We start from the raw sequence: 6,000 nt of genomic DNA on the forward strand, positions 1-6,000 counted from the left end.
TGCAGGCACTAAGATAAACAATTCTTAAATGGGACCTCATGAAACAGAAAAGCTTATGTTAGGCAAAGAAAATTTTCAATTGGAAAAAGGTGAAGCCTACAGAAATGGGAAAATATTTTTGCTGACTTGACATTCAATTAAAGATTAAATTTGTACTCCCCTTGCTTAGGTGCAGGCCAATTCATTAAAAACAAAAAAAAAAAAAAAACAAAAACAAAAACCAAAAAAAAAAAAAAAAAAAAACAGGGGACCGACCTGTTTCTAGCAGAAATGCCCTGCTCCCTAGACTTGGTTTCCATTTCAGTGCCCTCTTCCCTCTTCATTACCTGCCCTGCTGCTGGACCTCTGTCTACAGACCCAGGAAGACTTTACCTCTGCAGATCCTGGCCACACCAGTAAAAAGAATAGGTGCAGGCTATACTAGTCAGAGGAAGAGATCCCCTACTACACCAAATGCCAAACTAGCATTCAGATATCTAGTTCCCAACCTAGGCAGAGGCTCTTTACTGGCTGCCTGAAATCCAGGTCACAACTAGAAGACTAAATAGGGAACAGAAACCAAGGAACAATTCTCCCCCCCCCCTTACAGACAAACTTGGAAATCAGCACCTTAAAGTGTAATCATCCAAAGTCCAGATGCCTAAATACCATTGTAAGAACATGATGAACAACAGACAGAACAATATAGCAACAACACAGGAAGACCCGAATATTTCAATGCAGCTGAAGTACAAAAAAATTCACCTTAACACCAACTCTGTGAAGATGATAGAGGTCTTTAAGAAGGAGCCCCCCCCCAAAAAAAAAAACCTTGAAGAAATCAAGGAAAGCAAAACATTGGAGGAAATCAAGAAACCCCTTAAATAATTCCAAGAAAGCCAAAAAAACAAAAACAAAAGCATATATGTGAAGAAACAATTTAAGACCTGGACATTGAAATAGAAGTAATAAAGAAAACACAAACTGAGGAAATCTTGGAAATGGAAAAATATAGTTAATTTAACAAGTATACATACACACAAGCATCGCCAACTGAATACAAGTGATAGAAGAGAGACTCAGGCATGAAAGATAGAAGACATAGATTCATTGGTCAAAGAAAATGTTAAATAAAAAAAATAAAACCTCCAGGAAATCAGGGACACTATGTAAAGACTAGGAATAATGGGACTAGAAGGAGTAGAATCCTAGCTCCAAAATGCAGAAAAAATATATAACCAAATCATAGGAGAAAAGTTTCCTAATCTGAAGCAGGATATGACAGTAAAGATACAAGCTTACAGAACACAAAATAGATAGGGCAAGAAAATGAATTCCCTGTGCTGCATAATAATCAAAACAATAAACATATAGAACACAGAAAGAATATTAAAAAAATGCAAAGGAAAAGGACCAAGTAACAACACATAAAGGGAGGAAACCTTTGGGATTACATCCTGCTTCTTAAAGTAGACTGTAAAAATTAGGAGGGTATGAAAATATGTTCTTCAGACTCTAAGAGACTAAGGACGTAAGTTTAGACTAATATACTTGGCAAAAATGTTCAATCATCATAAATGGAGAAAATAAGAAATTTCATGAGAAGTCAAATTTTAAAAAAATCATCTTTCTGTAAATCCAGTGCTACATAAAATACTAGAAGAATAACTCCAACACACAATGGTTAACTATGCCCACAAAACTGCAGGCAATAAAAAAAACTCACAGAAGCAAAACCAAAATAAAGAAAACACATACACAAGAACACACACACACACACACACACACACACACACACACACAAAATTTGGCGGTTTCTCAGGAATAGTTCTACCTCAAGACCAAGCTATACCACTCCTGGGTGTCTACCCAAAAGATGCTCCACCATCCCACAAAGACACTTGCTTAATTATATTCATAGCCCCTTTATTCATAACAGCCCCAAAATGGAAACTTAGATGTTCCTTAACTGAAGAATGGATAAAGAAAATATGGTACGTTTACACAATGGAATGCTATTCAGCTATTAAAAACAAAGAAAACACGAATTATGCAGGCAAATGGATGGAACGTGAGAATATCATCCTGATGAGGTAAGCCAGTCTCAAAAGGATATTTATGGTATGTACTCACTTATAAGTAGATATTAGTCATAATATACATATACCATGCCACAATACACAGATGCAAAGAAGCCAAACAAGAAGTTTAACAAGAAGAAAGGCACAAGCAAAGATGTGTGAATCCCATTTAGAAAGGGGAATAAAATACTTATAAGAGGCATATGAAGGGAGGGAACTAAATGGGAGAGGGATGGGAGGGGAATAGTGGCTTGAGGGTCAGGTATTGGGAGGGATGGGAGAGATGGCTAGATGGCCATGAGAATGGTGGGAATCTGAAACAGATGGGATTGTAGAGGTAGCAAGCATCTCTAAGATGAGACAAAGCCAAGGGATAAAGGATGTCAAAGAATCAATGGGGGGTGACCTTAGCTGTGACTCACAGCATTAGGGATATGGAGCCTGAAGATGACATCTCCTTTAGCCAGGCAGGAGCCCCAAAGGAGCAACAGGGATACCAACCCACCCATAAAATATTCCACCCCAAATTTATCCTGTCTATAAAAAATACAAAGAATGGGGATGGTACAGATACTGAGGGAATGGCCAACCAATACCTGGGCCCACTTGAGATCCATCCCATGGGCAAGCACTAATCCCTGACATTATTAATGATACTCTCTTATGCCTGTAGACAGATCAAGCCTGGCTGTCCTCTATGAGGTTCGACCTAGCAGCTGACTCAGATGCATACACCCACAACTCAAAAGTAGATGGAGCTGTGAGACTCCTATGTAGGAAAAAATAGACACTCACAACTCAAAAGTGGATGGAGCTTGGCAACTCTTATGTAGGAGTATTTGGAAGGATTGCAGACCCCCAAAGAGTATATAAACTCCACAGGAAGACCAACAGAGTCAACTTACCTGAACTCTTGGGGCTCTCATAGTCTGAACCACCAACCAAAGACCATACGCAGGCTCAACCTAGGCCTCTCTAGACCTATGAAGCAGATGTGAAGCTTGGTTTTCATGTCGTGTTCAAAAAACTGAACCTGGGACTATCCCAAAAGCTGTTGCTTGTTCATGGGATGTCTTTTTCTATCTGGACTGTTTTGTCTGTTCTTAGTGGGAGAGGAAACACCTAGCCTTTCAGAGACTTGATGTGCCTTATTGTGGACATAAGGTTGAAGGTGGTGGAGGGGTGTCAATGGCTCAGAGGAGAAGGGGACGGGGAGGAGAAAGGGGTAACAGGGAAGGGGGAAGGGGTAACGGGGAAGGGGGAAGGGGTAACGGGGAAGGGGTAACGGGGAAGGGGGAAGGGGGAAGGGGTAACGGGGAAGGGGGAAGGGGGAAGGGGTAACGGGGAAGGGGGAAGGGGGAAGGGGGAAGGGGGAAGGGGGAAGGGGGAAGGGGGAAGGGGGAAGGGGGAAGGGGGAAGGGGGAAGGGGGAAGGGGGAAGGGGGAAGGGGGAAGGGGGAAGGATTGTGGCAGGTAGTGACCAGGAGGGGACAGTAAGAAGGATGTAAAGTGAATAAGTAAAAAAAATTCAGAGATACACTGAGGCTTTGGATAGTTGAATAATCTGAGTAAATCCATACAATAGTACAACAGAGGAAAAAAACTATTACTAGGCATGTTACACTCTAAAGTCTTGACTGTCTCAATTCATTAATTTTCTTTAGCAAGTCATCCCATTAGATCAACAATGGTAAATAGGATCTGTGTTTAGAAACAATCAATGTTCAACTCTAGTGAGAACTTTCCATTCACTGAATTTGGGTGTAGAATATTAAATATTCATATATTTTAAAACCCCACACAAGCAAAACTAAAATGAGGGAAAAACACACAAACACTAACACACACACACAATACACACACACACATACACACACACACACCACCACCACCACTACCACAACTACCAGCACCACCCCCACCACCACCATCACTACCACAACTACCACCACCACCACAACTACCAGCACCACCCCCATCACCAAGAAATAATAGTAATTAGCAATCATTGGTCATTAATCTCTCAGTATTATTGGATTCAATTCACCAATGCAAAACACAGTCTAATAGAATGGATACAAAAACAGGATCCATACTTCTATTATATACAAGAAACATACCTCAACTTCAAAGATGGGTATTACCTCAGAGTAAAGGGTTGGATATTTTCCAAGGAAATGGACCCAAGAAAAAAGCTCATGTACCTATTCCAGTATCTTAAAAAATTAGCTTACCAAAATTAATCAAAAGAAAGGGAGGACATTTTATACTTATCAAAAGAAAAATCAAACAAGATGCTATTTCAATTCCTAATATCTATGTTTGAAATGCAAAGGCCCTCACATGTCTAAAAGGAACATTAGTAACGATTAAATCATACAATCAAAGTCATACATTAATAGTGAGACACTTCAACATTCTCTCAGTATTGGGCACGTCATTCCAACAAAACTGCACAGAGAAATAAAGGAACTAACAGAAGTTGTGTATAAAAGAGACCTAACACATAACTATAGAACACTTTACTCAAACATAAAGTAAGGCATCTTTTCCTCAGTACCACAGGGAATATTATCAAAAATTGATTACATAATCACAAAGCAATGACAATAGAAAGCAGAAAATTGAAATAACTCCTTACATCCAATCAGACCACTATGGAATCAAAATGGATGGCAACCACAACAGATGCACAAACTCATGGAAACTGAACAACCCCCAAGAAAACTATTCCAGGTTCTAGGCAGAACGAAGAAAGACATTGACAAGTTCCTAGAATTCAATGGAAGTTAATTAACAACATACCCAAATTTATGAAACACAATGAAAGGAGTGTTAAGAGGGAAGTTCCTAGCACCAAATGCTTTCTTTGAAAATGGAGGAATCTCATATTAGCAATTTAAAAACACACCTCAAGGCTCAAGGTTCAAGAAGCAAACACACCTATAGTGGAATTTTCCCTTAATTGATGGGTTAATAAAGACAAGAAACCAATCACTGAGAGAGAAGGAGGGACTTCTGGGTCGTGGAGAGGAAGAGAAAACTTGCTTTTTGGACTGTGGAAGCAAGGCAGCTAACATGTAGGAGGCAGGAGGCTGTTTGAGTAGCAGATACAGATCTGTCATTGGAAGATTTTTTGGGGGGGGAGGAGATTTCTAACTTAGAATAGTTGGGAGAAATTAGGATGCTAATTTCTGCACCCAGTGATTGTGTTATCTGTTGATTCTAAACTAAGATTTTGTGGTGTTTTCTTTCACTAGGTGATTCGATTGAGATCTAAGGGCAGATCCCTGTTCAGGCACCAAGGGAAAGGGCACTGTGGCTGGGCATGGGTTTACAAGAAGGGTACCACAGCTAGCAGTAGGAATTTGAAGTGTGGAGCAGAGCAGACTTGACAGCAGACAGCCACTGGGTGGAGAGGAGGATTTGGAGCCCTGGGGAAAAATGTGGTCATTGCTGTGTTGGGCTGAGAACAGGCTGAGACAGCCTAGCAAGCATTAGCATTAATTTGTTTTTTAATATTACACATAACACACACCCTATAGGATTGGACAGAAGAAAATAAACTCAGGGCTCAAATCACTAACACAGAATTTTTTATATATAAAATATACTAGATAGGCAAACCCTTATGCAAATTACCTAAAAGACAAAGAGAAAAATCCCAATTAAAAAAATTAGACCACAAAAGAGGTACATAACAACATACATCAAGGAAATCCAAGGAAGCATTAAGTCATACTCAAAAACCTATAATCCACAAAACTGAAAAATCTAAAATAAGTGGACAATTTTCTCAAAATGTCACTTAAATCAAGATCAGATAAAAAATTAAATAGACCTATAATCCCTAAGGAAATAGAAAAAATCATTAAAATATTTCCAAACAAATAAACAAACCAAAACAACAACAAAAACAGGGCTAGAAAGTTTTAGTATAG

Source organism: Rattus norvegicus, chromosome 1 (assembly GCF_021556685.1).
Source record: "Rattus norvegicus strain SHRSP/BbbUtx chromosome 1, alternate assembly SHRSP_T2T, whole genome shotgun sequence".
Classification (NCBI taxonomy): Eukaryota; Metazoa; Chordata; class Mammalia; order Rodentia; family Muridae; genus Rattus; species Rattus norvegicus.